The following is a 15,126-nucleotide window of genomic DNA, read 5'->3' as shown; positions in this document are numbered from 1 at the left end:
GGCGGCCCCGGCGGCTCGGCGCGGGGCGCCCCCAGCTGCCGCAGTCGGCAGTGTACCGCGGGGCGGAAGCGGGAGTCACGGGAGGGCGGGGCAACTGGGGGCGGGAGGGCGTCTGGCTGGGGAAACTAACGCACAGCGGCGGTTAGCAACGAGTCACGCCTCTCGGGTTAAAAAAAGACAAACGCGGCGAAAAAAGCTTCCTTCAGCAGCTTCCTCTGAGCCTTTCCTTTCAGCTTTCTTGCACCGCCTCTCTCCTCCCCTTTCTAGTGATTTCTTTCCCTGGATTTTGGTTTAACAATGCAAACGGGTTGTACTAGGTTGTTTGGGTCAAACAGATCCCAGAACTAGAATTTCCTTTACTAAATTCATGAGACTTCAAATGTAAAATGAAAGTAAGATAGAAAAAAAAGAAAGGAATTAAAGTGCTGAGGGCCAACCGAGTGCCTATGCAAGGCACTGCTCAGGCAGTGTCTCATGTTGACACCCTTTCTAATCTTTGTCACCCAGGATAAAAGATAATAGAGCACAGAGCAAAGTAAAAATATCTTCCCTTTTAATAACTTGTCTATATAAAGAACTGAAACGCTTAAATGCAAAATTTGCAGGGCAGGCTTTAAAAAAAAAATCTCCCTAGATGAATAGCAGTTACTTGCTTTCTGTAGGCATATGCACGATCTACTGTTCAATGTGTATGACTTAGTTTCATAATGTTCATGTTTTATTTGTTCACTTTGCAAGTACTGGGGATTGAACCCAGGGCTCATGCATGCGTTTGCCAAAAGAGCTACACCCCAGAGGCCAACCTTGCACTTTTGCTTTGAGACAAAGTCTTATTAAATTTTCCAGGCTGGCCTCAAACTTGTGATTCTCAGGCTTTAGCCTCTCAGGCAGCTGGGTCTACAGGCATGTGCCATAGGCCCGTTTGTCTTGTTAAAGTCTGGTCTTTTTAACTCAAAGGAGTCTCTTGCACTAATTTTTGAAAAGACAATTGAAAAGATTCTCACTCATTTATTCGTATAAAAGTATATATTAACTGCCTAAAATGTTGATCACTAGCCAGAGTAGAACCAGTGATCAACAAATAATAATTGCCTGTAAGAATTTTGCCATCTAGTGAAGAAGATATTTTTTTGCTTTATCATAACAAAAAACAAAACAAAAACCACGTAACATCAAGCTAAGCAGAACACAGAAGAGTAGGCAATGAATTAAAGCGAACCAATTTTCTGGATTTCAAAGAATATGTAGAATTTGGGACAACATGGGGAAAGGTGTTGCAGGTGAAGGAAAGAGGAGAAATAAAAAACCAGAAGCAGGTTTTAGTTGGAAAGATTTGGTACCGGATGAAGCTTGAGGAATGTAGTTTGGACAACTGGGAAACAGAAGCAGGGCAAGTTGAAATGGAGGAGACAGTGAGTCTATCTAAAATGCTTGGGGCAGGGAGAGAGCTCCAGGGACGGGACAGGGCAGCGCAGGAGAAGGCAGGAAAAGGAAGATCGGAGCCTTAGCTGTTGTCTGTTGCTAAGATTGAAAATATGCGCTTGGGAATTGTGGTATTCGTTGATGGATGGAGCTCAAAAGGCAGATAAAATGAGTTGCTCTGAAGAATATTTAATGGATAGTTGAAGGAAGAAGCAGTTTTGAAGATTCCCAAGAATGAGCTGTCAGAGAGACGGTAGATGGAGAGATGGTCAAGAAATGGCCTTTGAAGCCAAGAGAGAATTCAACCATTTAACATTCTTAGTTACTAAGACTTACTGTGTGCCAGACACTGTGCTGGGTACTGGATGTAAATGAACAAGACACACAGGCATAGAAATGTGTGGAAGAAAACATGCAAGCAAGTCAGAAAGAGGAGGGAGAGAGGGAAAGAACGAGAAGTGAACAAAATATGATCTATGAGTGGGCAGAGAAGCTGGTTTCAAAAAAGTGCTAATGAGCAAGTGCAGGGGATTTGGAAGGAAGCTACAGAATTGATAATCTAGGTTATTAGTGGTCTCAGCAAGAGAAATCTTGCTAAATGATAGTGGCAAAGAAAGAATGAAATGGCTTAGGTAGTGAATGAAAGGTAGTAATAATGAGTGGTGGGTGGCTAGAAAAATATTTTTCATGACTTTTGTCAGTGAATAAAAAGAGAAAACTATAGCTGCAGGAGATATTCAGGAATAATTCAATATTTATTGAGTGCCTGTTCTGTGCCAAGCACCTTAATAGTTCTTATAGACCTGAGCTGCCGTCCCAGCCCTAGATCTTATGATCTATTGGAAGACACAGATAAGTAAGCAGACAATTGCAGTACAATATAAAATTGAGTGCTATCGATTATACAAATAGAGATTTCTGTGGGAGAATATAACACCATTTATCTAGGTTAAGTAGGTTTATGAAAGGCTTTCTGGGTAAGTGGCATTTGAGCTGAGGCTTGAGTGATGAGAATGGGGGTGGACAGCTATATTTCTATTCTGTGCATGCAGAAGCTCAGAGGAAGAGAGACCGTTTTGCAGAGGGAACTGAAATTAGTTTTGTCTGGCTGCAATTTAAAGTGGGGTGTGATGAAAGGGGTATAGATGGAAGCCACTGAAGTTTTAAAACAGAAGTGTATATTCAGATTTGTATTTTATAAACATCTCCAGCTATAGTAAAACTGAAAGATGGTTGATAGTCTGGTACTCTTTTTTAGAGTCACAATTCAATTATTAGACATTTGGTGTACGTCAGGATCAAGGCAGACACAGACATCATATTCAAAAGGGTTCACATGAGGAAAATTTAATGAAAAGATTATGAGGAGGGCAGGTGTCAGAGCCCCACAGTTTGCCAGGGAGTTGGAAGGAGGCAGGGATAAATAGCCTGATTCCCCTTACCTTCTAATTTCTGACCCATCTGTGCCTCTGTGATCCGACCAAAGCAGAGAGCAACAGAGATCGAAAGATGTGGTTCCTCGAGAACAGTGTCATAAACACACGATGGTGAGAAGAGATGAAAATGAAGGGATAGAAAACTACTAGCTACACATCTAGATTTGGTAGAAATCCAGAAACAAGGGAATTTCATACAACACTTCAGTGCTTCTGAAATCCTTGGAAGGGGTGGATATGAATTCCAAATCATATCATTTAGGATAAACCTAAATGGTCCTCCTTTACTTCCTGGCATATAGAAGTTTACCTTTTCCAGTATACTTGTAGTTAGGTAGTTCTGGGCAATATGTGAGAAGTAATGTGTCACTTCAAAATGAGGCAGAGATAAGCCTTTGAACAAATCTTCCTTGCCATGATAGTTATGGAGGAGGCCTTGGGTTAAAATGTATTATTCACAAAATCGAAACAGTTGTTTTCTGAGTGATCACATGGGGGAACAGTGGCTCCTGTCTGCAGTAAAGACTTTAGAATGAGAAACATATAGTATTGGGACACTGAAATGTGGGGATTACTTATCACTACAGCACATAGCTAGCTTATTCTGACTAGAATGTAACTGAGATAGGAAGGTGACAGCAGACACTGGTATGACAGCTACCACCACCAGTGGCTCTCATAACATTGAAGGTTATAAGGAGTCTGCATGTTACACACATGTCATTACATTTGGCTTCCAGGTGGTCATGAATGCAGGAAGACAGCCTTGATTCACTTGTGCCCATTTAAAAATGAATACAACTTGGGGCTGGGGATTTAGCTCAGCAGCATAAGCACCTGCCTTGCAAGTGCACGATTGTGAGTTCAATCCCCAGTACCAAAAAAAAAAAAAAAAAAAAAAAAATGAATACAACTTGTTGGCAGAACTTATTTCTATCCAGAACTCGAGTGGCAAGGGAGTCAGAGGAAGGTAATTTTCAGCTTTCCAACTTCTTTTAATAGGGTAGTGAAGTGAAGTTGAAGTAGCAGGTTTCAGTATTTACCCAGACCTATGATGTAAGTTCCTAAAAGGCAAGTGTGGTTTGCTAATCCTCCTTTTATCTTTTGTATCTAGTCTGACACCTGACATTACTGTATGTTCTATAAAACTTTCTGAAATGATCTGAATTTATGGATGAACCCTAAGTGTTTTACCTCTCAAATGAAATTGCAAGACATGTGCCAAGACTACTTGCTGTGAATAATTCCACAGTTCTTTTTTTTTTTTTTTTTTGTCTTTTTCCTTTTTATCAGTACCGGGGATTGAACTCATGACTGCCTACTTGCAGGGCAGGCTGAGCTAAATCTCCAGCCCCTACAGTTCTTATAATACTAGTATGTCTTCTTCAAGGACATTTCCTGGAAGATGCACACTCCTATTGTATTTAAATGCCAACAGTCAGTGCAGCATGAACAAAAATGATAGCATCAATTCAGGGCATGGCCCACAGAAACCTCCCACATGTGGTTCTCCTTCAGGTCTTGTACATGCTGTCTGGATTTTGATATCAAGAAAAAGGATGGATTCCTAAGTGGCCATGTGGCAAAAGATCCTCCTTTGCCCTGATCAGGAATCCTGACCAAAAGCACCTATGCTGAACTGTTATGTGAACAAGAAGTGAACTTTTATTGTGATATGTTTGAGGGTTTTGTTTTGTTTTGCCACAACAGCTAACATTTCTCTAAATGGTAATAGAAATTGGTAGGGAGCTATTGTAAAGATTTTAAACTAGTCAGGCAAGCAGGAGACAAGTAAACTTACTGGAGACTGAAAATAGGAACCATGGAAATACGTCTTAGTTCATTTTCTATTGCTAATAGCAGCATAAGCACCTGCACAGAACCACAGACTGAGTATGTTATAAAGAAAAGAGGTTTATTTTGACTCATGATTCTGGTTCAAGACTGAGATGCTAGCCAGGGATATAGTTCAGTGGCATAGGCACCTGTCTGGCAAGTGCAAGGTCCTAAATTTGATTCCTGGCACCAAAATAAATAAATAAATAAAAAGACGGAGGTGCTTCATGTGGTGATGGCCTTCTATTGACTGAATCTCTCTCAGTGTAATGTGGAGAGAGTCATACAATTTGAGAGAGATCTAGATACACTGGCTTTTATGGCAAAATCACTCTTGAAATAGTTACTAAACCCACTAACACATTACAGTGGATCCTTGATTTATGAACTCAATTTGTTCTCCAGGGCGGTAATAGCTCAAGTTGTGAATTGAAGGCTCAGGTTCCTCTATATAGCCTTGAAAGGCTCTCTGCTGTACACAGGCAGATCTCAGTGTCCTTAGTGAGACCTTGACTCAGGATTTGTCCATTAACTCCATACAGGAAAGGATGTTGTAATATTCCTTTCAGAACTCGTGAAGGGTTAAATCTGTATTTGAGACCATCTGAAAACACAATCAGCCAGCATTCGGGTTGTAACTCAAGACTTTGGTTGTATGTTAAAACTGAAATTCTGGTCATAACCGAAGTTCATATGCCAGGTTGGTCGAAATTTGAGGGTCCACTTGCATGAATAAATCAATCTACTCAAGAGAGCAGAGTTCTAATAACCTTTTAAAGGTCTCAACTGTTAATACCTTTCATAGGCGTTAGATTTCATACAAATTATGGGGATTTGAATCAAACCTTAGCACAAGACATTTGGTAAGTATTGCCTACAATGATATAGAAGGAAAATAAGATGCCTACAAAGTTCATAGCTCTAGAATAAGTTGGAACATGGAATATTAGCAGCTTATGTTTCCTGGTTGCTTTTAGCAAGATTAGAAACAAGAGATGAGCTCATGCAATAATTAGGTTTTCAAGCACGAATGAAAAAGAGAAGATAGAGAATTCAGAAACATGCAGCCTCAAGGGGTTGGAAAACCTGACTGCTCTACAATTCAAAGGATAGAAAATAATATTGAAAAGCTTTTGAGCAATAAGGGTCCATTAAGACTCAGCCATTCAGCAAAGATTAGATTTAGGATGTGGTTTCACATTATAGTCTGATCACCTGCAAGTAACCACTATAAATCGAGATAAAGAGAGGCACAGGAGTGAAGATGCAAAGAATAAAATCAGGATCTGGAGTTATCTGTAGGAAACTTTAGTGCTACTGGTGTATGGAACTGCCAGAAAGCAAACCAATTAGAAGAGTTTTTAGTTAACAGAGGGATTGACCATGAAAGAATCATGAGCCTGTTTTAAATGCTGTCCTTGTCCCAAGGATGTTGTGCTCCCCAAAACCCACTTCAAATGTGGGTTTAGAGGAAAAGCTTCCAGAAAGCAAAGTCAGTGACTGGAAGTTGGTTAGCAAATGGGATCTAATTGAGGAAATTCTTCCCCACTAGTACAGGACCATCATAATATGTCCTGGCAGAATTTAATCTTTGTTGTTGTTATTTTTTTAGCATTTAATCTTTGTAGTAGGCCAGTGTCTTCCTTTATGCCCTTCCCTACCTGAAAGTATTTTCTGCAACACATTTGATCCTTTTTTTTTTTTTTTTGTCTTTTTCAGACACGTTTCACTATGTGGTTCATTATGGTCTTGAACTCATTTCGTAGCCCAGGTTGGCCTTAAACTCACAGCAATCCTGCTGCCTTTGCCTTCTGAGTGCTGAGATACAGACATACACCACCACACCTAGCTTGATCCATCGCTGTATACTGGATATAACAGGAAAGATAGCTTATTATCTTTCGTAGGTCAGAGCAGAAGTTTCCCCTTTGGCACCACTCACTTTGAACTGGACAATTCTTTGTTGCTTGGTGTTCTGTGTATTGCACAATGTTCAGCAGCCTTTCTGACCCCTACGTACTAGTTGTCAGTTGCATTTTTGTCAGTTAAAAATGTCTGTGTGTGTGAAAAGAGGATACAAAATTAACCCTGGTTAAGAATCACTGGCCACGACTTCCGGGAGAACATGACGGGTAGAGAGCAGCAGCTACGGAGGCTCTCTGAGATACCCCGCTTAAAATCCAGGAATGGTGTGGTACAAGGAGTCCTAAGCAAGGGGAGATACACCCTGCCGACCCAGGAATGAACTAAGCTAAGAGAAACCAACTGGAAATCCAATCCTGGTGCTATAACAGTAACAGATAAAATCTCAGCACCAGAAGCTAGAACCTGTGCCACTGGAAGCCGCGATTTGAATTTCCTGCTGCCGCTGCTGCGTCCAAATCTGCAGGGCAGGGAGAGAGACATGCAAAAACTCCGAGAGTGGGAATCTGCGAACAGAATTGAGAGCAGGACTAGCAGGGAGCCCTACATTGACTTGCGGTGAGTGAGCGGAACGGGTGAGCGGAACTCTTTCATAGAGTAGGAGGCTCCAGCAAAGGACATACTGGGACTGGGCAGACTTGCCAGAACAGGGCGCTGCAGTGACATTAGCCACATATTCCCCTCTCAAGCGGGATTGGTGGGAAGTGCCTGGCCTGTGTGAGGCTGTGACTAAGACCCAGTAGGCTAACCCAAACCAGGTCCCAGCGCCTGGAGGTGCACCCTAGCAGTGAAGCCTTTGGTAGGTTGACCTGGAGGGGCAGGCCCAGCAGAGGCTGCCCAGGTCTGTGTCTCCTTAGTACACTAGAGTGGGCGGGAACACCTAGCTGGTGCAATTCAAACAAACTATAACTGACAAAGAGAAAAAAAATTGGGCCTCCTACATTCGCTTGTATGGAAGGAACAAAAAGTATAGGAAGAGGAAGCAACAAGAAAGGGTCCTCAGTCCCCAATCCTGAGAACACTGATCCAGGAGAGGGAAATGCAAAGGAAGACAGAAAACATGCAATATCAGACACGGCACCTAGAGATACAAAGCGATATCTCCAGAGCCTCATAGACGAGTTTAAAAATGAAGCATTTAACGAAATAAAGCAAGATATAAGTAGAATAGTTAGAGAAATGCTAAGCACTCCCCAAGAAAAAACAGATAGTGGAATGGAAGAACAGAAAAAAAGGGGAAAATTGTTTGATGGAGAAAATAGAGAAAACATAGAATACGTGAAGCAGGTTTACAGAGATTACCAGGAAACTAAAAATTCTATCGAAAGCTGGCATAATAGCTTGAAAGAACCTAAGGATAAATTATCTGAATTGGAGGGCAGATTTGTAATATGGGAGCATGAAATGAAAGACTTCTTAAAAATAACAAGAAAACAAACAGCAATAATACAAAGGCTAGAAGATGATAAGAGGATCTATAACTTACGAATTAAGAACATAAAAGAAGAAGTAGAGACACAAACAAATGGACTACAAAAGCTATTCACAGTAATAATCCAAGAGAATTTCCCTAATTTAGCAAAAGGTAAAGATACTCAGATGTATGAGGCATACAGGACCCTAGCCACCTACAACCCAAACAGAGCTACACCCTGGCATATAATATCAAAATTCCAGAAATCCAATATAAGAACAGAATACTAAAAGCTGTCAGAGACAAGAAACAGATCACTTACAAGGGAACACCCATCAGAATTACAGCAGACTTCTCGGCACAAACCATCAAATCACGAAGAGCGTGGGGGGAAATAATTCAAGCTTTGAAAGATAACGACCTTCAGCCAAGATTGATATATCCTGCACAACTGTCCCTAGAAATTGATGGAAAAACAAGGTGCTTCCAGGATAAAAAAGAACTAGGGGAATTTGCAACCACAAATTCAACTCTACAGAGAATACTGCAGGATATTCTAAAAAAGGAAAATATCAAGACTTCAGAAACAGTGGCAGAGAGGCCACAATGAATGGAGCAGAAAGCGAAATGAAGAAGACAAACTGATAACAAATGACAGAAAAAGAGCTCAGCAGAAATGAAGCAGAGAAGATTGGATGATAGGAACAGCTATTTTGGAGAAAACAAGACATCATAATAGCTAGTCCTGATTTAGTATCATCTTGCTTTGAAGTCCCATCAAGCTTTTATTCTTCTGTCTCCATTGGTCTTAATAGGTTGTATCTTACTGGATTTTATTATATGTAATAATATAAGCAAAAACTTTTATAGACAAGGAGATTATACAGAAACCATTGTTCATTTTCTGATAGTTGGTTCTAAATATTGTGTAATACTGTCATTCTCTTGAATGGTTTTACATTGTCTTGATATGTTTGGTGCTACAGTATACGAAGTTATACTCAAAGATTTCAAGGAAAGAGACACTATGGTAACTACTTTTATGTCAGGACATCTTGTGGTCAAACACTATTTTGCTTAAATGGTTATGCTTTGACCTGCACTGCCCTCTTTTATCTCAATCTCCTTTTTTAAAAAAATTATTTACTTTTTTATTTTTATCTTTTTAATTAAGGGAAAATAAAAAAAAGCAGGATACATTATAGTAACCCACCTTCATTTCCTATTAACTTGATTTGAATCCCTGTATAGCCCTCACCATCTTGCTTTGACTGATTTTCCTCTGTTCTGCTTTGCTTGATAGTACCAAGTTTGAAAGTATAGGCAAAACTGTGAAGACAGTAAGATTCATTATGACGCCCATCCCGGTTGACTATTATCTTCTTTTAAAGCCCTGTAATGTCTCCAATGTTTTGGTTTTATTCTTTACTGTTTCATTCAATTTTATTATAACTGATGATATAGGCAATTCTTTTTAAGATAGCAAGAGGCAGTATGGTAACCATTGTTGATCACCTAGTATTTTGTTTTTACATTATCTATTATGTCCATCCTTTTGATTTGACTGACTCTGTTCTGTTATGGCACATTTAGTTTTACTGTCTTCAAAAAAAAGTAATAAGAACTGTGGGAGTAATAAAACCCAAAATGTGTAATTGTCATTGTACAAAAGAAAGGAAAAGAAAGTGTTTTAAAGAATATAACTGCATATATATTTAAGTGTATAAGATAGATAACCATATTGCTGAGTTTTGTTGGATCATTGAACAAAACTGTTTGCAGTCTCACTGTTTGAAAGTCCACTTTATATGCTTTAATTTTGTAATTTGAACAACTATTTCTAAGATAACAATATGTAATCTATTAACTAGTGATTTCCTACTGTTTGTTTTCTGAAATTCTGTATAACTTGTACCCTTTTTCTAATTTTTTTCTTTTTCTCCTTAAAAAAAAAAAGAATCACTGGCCACAGCATGACATGGAGTTATATCTAAACTTGATGGAGAATCTTGTGCATTACTTGGAGTTTCTGTACTTTGAGCTTAATACAGTGACTGGGTGGGATTTTATTTTATTTCACCTGTGAGGGGAGTAGTATTATTTGTTCAGGAAGAAGGATGAAAGTATTATTTGCTGACCAAATAGATGGACTATGGCTTAGAGTTCTAGGTCATTGTCAAACTTGTTTTTTCTTTTTGAGTAGACAGTGTGACTATATTTTCCACTCTTCTCTGAAATTAGTGTTATGGCTTAACTCTAACCAGTGTGCCTCTTCTTGTTCTGTATGCGCCTTCCCAGTAGGGTTAAGTTTCTAATCCTTGTAAAAGCTTAAGTTTCAGCTTCTTGTAACTTCCTACCCCCCTTTCCACATGATATTGCTAACGAGCTGTTCCGAGATAATTAACTCCCTACTTTCTTTTCTGCATGTTATTGCAGGTGTGCTATTCCGAGATAATGTTTAACCGCAGGGTGAGAGTAACAAAATGCACCAGAAGCTCCAGATGTTATCAGAAATAAGTCAACAGCTTTACAGTTTCCAGATGTTGTCAGGACTAAGTCAACAGCTTAACAGCTCTGCGAGTTTTTTTTAGCTTTAAAAATCCCTTCCTTAGTCTGTTAGGCCGGCAGTCTCTGGGTTGATCCTAAGGGGGCTCTGTCCCCAGGCCTGAAATAAAAGCCTTTGCTCCAAATTTCTTAATTCCTTGCTTCCTTGGATTTTATTCCGGGGTCTGAGCTATCTCATTAGTTGTTGGTGCAAGACTGATTTCTAGTCAGTGGGCATTTGTACAATTTCAAGGCCTAGTCCAGGAAAACCTGTGTGATCCTTTCACTCTTGCCTATCCAATGGCTGGATGTTGATGTCAAGGAAAACCTTGGAAGATAGTAGCACTTCTATTATTCTATTAGCCTGTTAACCCACAAATATTAGCAGCTCATAGCAGGACCATCACGGACTTTCCCAATGACACTGACCAGGAGCTTGATTTTTGAGGTGAGAAATCAGCATTTAATATTTTTATGTGTGTTTTCAAATATCATTATTATCTTTATTGTCATCATCGTGCTGGGGATTTAATGATGTCTTTAAGGTGATCTCAAAAGTTCATAATGAAATACAGACTTGTTTTTAGGGAAAGACTTACAAGATGCTAGGTTCTCTTTGAGCATATTTATAATAATGATATTTAAAATATTATCTAAACTAAAGAAAGTCAAATTAGTAGCATTGCCTTATGCTAATAATAAAGTGGAAAGCTGGGTGTGGTATAATCCCAGCATGGGCTGCATAATGAGTTCAAGGCCAGCTTGGATTACATAGTGAGATCCTGTGTCAAACAACAACAACAACAACAAGGACAACAAAACAAAACAAAAACAAAGAGACATTGTGGTGGATTAACTAGTGGTCAATTTGTAACACCCAGCTGACCTGAATCAGCATGGTGCTGGGTGTGGAAGGCTCACCCGAGGATTTTAGTATAAAAAGAGAGCTGGAGGAGAAGATGGTAGAGTGTTGATTTTCCTGGAGGAACTTGTTGTACTGCCTTTTCTGATGTGAATTCAGCTGTTCTCATTGGAGGAGCTCCAGTCCTTGTTGCTGAGGATGGCTGTGGTTCCCTTCCAGGGAGCTCTGGTCCTTACCTTGGGCATTGCTTCCCCGCTCCAGTGCGGATCCCTCAATCTGCTGCTATGGAAGCTTAATCCCACTGGTTCAGACTTTCTAGCTTCCATCACTGATCTTTGGTGTTTCCCAAGCTCCTGATACAGACTAACATGAGACATTGTCATGGGCTCTAGGCCTCCAGTTGGGCTCTCAGAGGACATTGCCATGAATGCTAGGTTTTTAGCTGGAGCCATGCAGGATGTTGCAGTGGGATCTAGGCCCTCAGCTGGATGCTTTAGGTCTCTAGTGTGTGGACGGATCTCTGGCACTCTTCTGCATTTGACTCTGGGTGATTATTATAAAATAATCCTATAAATTGTGTGTCCCCTACAAACCCTGACTACAACAGGTGTGTTTGCCTATTAAAATAACTATCTATACTCTTTTCAATAGAATGTACTAAATGTACTAGAAAAAATACTTTGAGGAAATATTTCTAAGAATAAGTAGTGGGTTTTTTGTTTGTTTGATTTTATTTTGTTTTGCAGAAAAAGGAATCAAATTTAGGTGCCACTTTATCACTGAGGTGCTTCCCCTTTTTAATCTATTTATTTTTATTGTGTCATAGGATTTTGGCTAAGTTACTAAATTGCCCACTTGGTCTTGAATTTTTAACCTTCCTCCTTCAGATCCCCAGAGTGTTGAGATTCAAGTTGTATACTACCATGCCTGGCCAAACGATTCTTTTATACTGTTACCTGAATATAAATATTTATCTTTTTCAATGTATTTTTTTGTTAGTGTTCAGCTATTGTATCAAGACCAAATTTTTTTTTTTTTTTTTTTTTTTGTCTTTTTCATTTTTATCGGTACCGGGGACTGAACTCACGACCGCCTGCTTGCAAGGCCAGTGCTTATGCCACTGAGCTAAATCCCCAGCCCCAAGACCAAAATTTTTCCAAGTTAGATCAGGTCTTCTTTTATGTAAAACTTGTGTGATGTTGTTGCTTATTTATTTACTATTTATTTTCTCAATTATTCTTTAAGTAGATAGTCAGGATGTGGATCTTACTGTGCAATTCAATTAGAGAATATAAAAACCGTAAGAGTTATATCTTTTCAAGAAAATGAGAGTAGGGGAATAAGAAACAGAAGAAATGTGAAAAAGAAACATTTGTATAACTACCTTTAGAGACTTCAAAGAAGGAAGCAGTTACCGCCAGATGAGGCAGTAAGAGAAGACTGGAGGATGTGGCATTGAGCTAGATCTTGAGCCTTGAAGGAAGCGTAAAAATACAAAGGCAGAGAAGGAAGAAAAGGCCATTTCTCAGGCAGGAAAGCATAAAGTTAGGGAGAAAAATCTGGGTTAAAACAAACAAACAAAAAAAACAAGCTAGGAAAAAAGCAGAGAAAATTCAGGTTTGGAACATGAATTGTGGGTTTTAAATACTAGACTGGAGAATTAAGACTTTATCTTGTGGTTTGTAAGGATTTGAAAAACAGAATGAAAAAAAGTTTTTCATTAAGAAATTAATCTGACAGGAGTATTTAAGTTATGTTGGGATAGGAAAAGACTAAATGCAAGTATAATTTATAAGGCTATTCTTTACAGGATAGCAGAGTATCTCTCTGAATTAGTATACTATCAGGGATGCTGAGGATATAGCTCGGTGGCAGAATTCCTGCCTGGTAAACACAAGGTTGTGAGTTTGATACCTAATTCCAAAAAAAAAAAAAAAGTTTATTATATAGGGAGACTATAGAGGAGAGGAATCATGAGAGGATACTGTAAAACTTAAATCAATGAACCTGTATATGGTGTGGAATAAGGGGAAGAAGTAGAAAATGACTCCAGTATTAGAAGTCTCCATGAGAGAGAGGATGTGTTTATTTCAAGCAATTTTGAGAAATACAGGAAAGAAAGAGATCTAGACTAATATAAAAAGGTATTCTTAAAGAACTTATATTTACACTACATTCTTGGAGAAAACATATATGCAACCCCCCATACACATAAATCTGCATCATTACGTTACTGATGAAATGATAAGGGCGCTGGGATCACCTTGAATTTTGCCATGATAATAAGTGTAGGAGTGTCCAGATTATTTGTACTTAACGTCATTTCCTTTGTTACTGAAGTATATTTATGGTTTCAGTCTGATGAGTTGGAGAAATGCTTCTTTTATAACCCTAAATTGTCCTTCCTGGTTAGCCAAGTGTCTGTGGTATATAGATTTTCTTAGTGCATTCAACATCATTAGCCAAAGAGATTCTTAAAATAGCACAAAAGATCTTTAAAACAAAGAAGTGTCCATACATGGAAGGTCTTAATTTAAGCTTTTAGCTTGCATGCTCTTTGAACATTCAAACTGAAGAACTTTTCAGTTCTTGGAATTTCTCAGTTGAAAATATTTATAAGCAAGAATATTCAGATTTAGAATTGGTTAAGATAAAAACAATTTTAAAGGTTTAACGATTGTTTCATTAGAGTACAAAACAGGTGGCTAAGGAAGAAAGAGCTGTTATTGCAAGAGAGTTCATTTGTACCAGAACATCTTAAACCTTGGTTTATTTCATATCTAAAGTTTTTCCTTTTTGATCTGAAATTACAGGAGGGATACACACTGGGGCCTTTTAGTATATTTATAGTATCATAGTTAACTTTACTAATTTTTTAACTCTCTTTAAATCGTAAGAGCCATATTTAGTCTGTCTGAGGCAGAGAGCGGCAGAGACTTAGGGCATGCTGAGATACTCAGTATCATTTCTTTTTTTGGCATGCTTCGTAATACTAAGAAAAGATAGATGGGAGATTCTTGTGTGGGAACAGGAAGATGCTACATGCTTGGCAAGTCAATTTGGCTAAAGAAGATGGTAGCAGAATCCTGGTAGTTTTGACATGAAGGAAAAACACCAGAATAATAATAATGGATAGTAAAAAACCAAAAGGAAAAATATTTCCAATGAAATGTAGGAAAAGAATCTGGGGTAAATGGAGACTGACATAAAAGCAAACTTTATCAATATTATTTAGTGTTTAGCTTCAACTTTTGGCCTTATTTTTAGTGCAAAATTGGTGCTTTAAAACATATCTTAAGAGCTAAGGCAGGACAATTACCATGAGCTTGAGGCCAGCCTGGGCTATGTAGTAAGTTCAAAGTCAGTCTGAACTGCATGGTGAGACCCTGTTTCAAAAAACAAAGCAAAGTAAAACAAAACAAAACAAATGTATCTTAGCTAGCTAGGCATCTTCATATAGAGTACCCCTTTTTGGGTCAACTTCATTGGCCTTGTACTATGATATGCCTGTACTAGAACAACAATAATGTTGGTGCCTCCAGACAGAAGGTGTTAGTAAAAGAGGGATAATGGATTATGTGGTGCAGAAGGGTTGATGGCATTAGAAAAGGACTCTGTCTCCTTTATTGATTAGAATGACATTTGGTATTGAAGAATACAGATATGCTCTCAGTTATACTATAAATGTG

Source organism: Cavia porcellus, unplaced genomic scaffold (genome assembly GCF_034190915.1).
Source record: "Cavia porcellus strain 051 isolate PalLab524CR breed Dunkin Hartley unplaced genomic scaffold, mCavPor4.1 scaffold_1, whole genome shotgun sequence".
NCBI lineage: Eukaryota > Metazoa > Chordata > Mammalia > Rodentia > Caviidae > Cavia > Cavia porcellus.
This window is presented reverse-complemented; position numbering follows the sequence as displayed.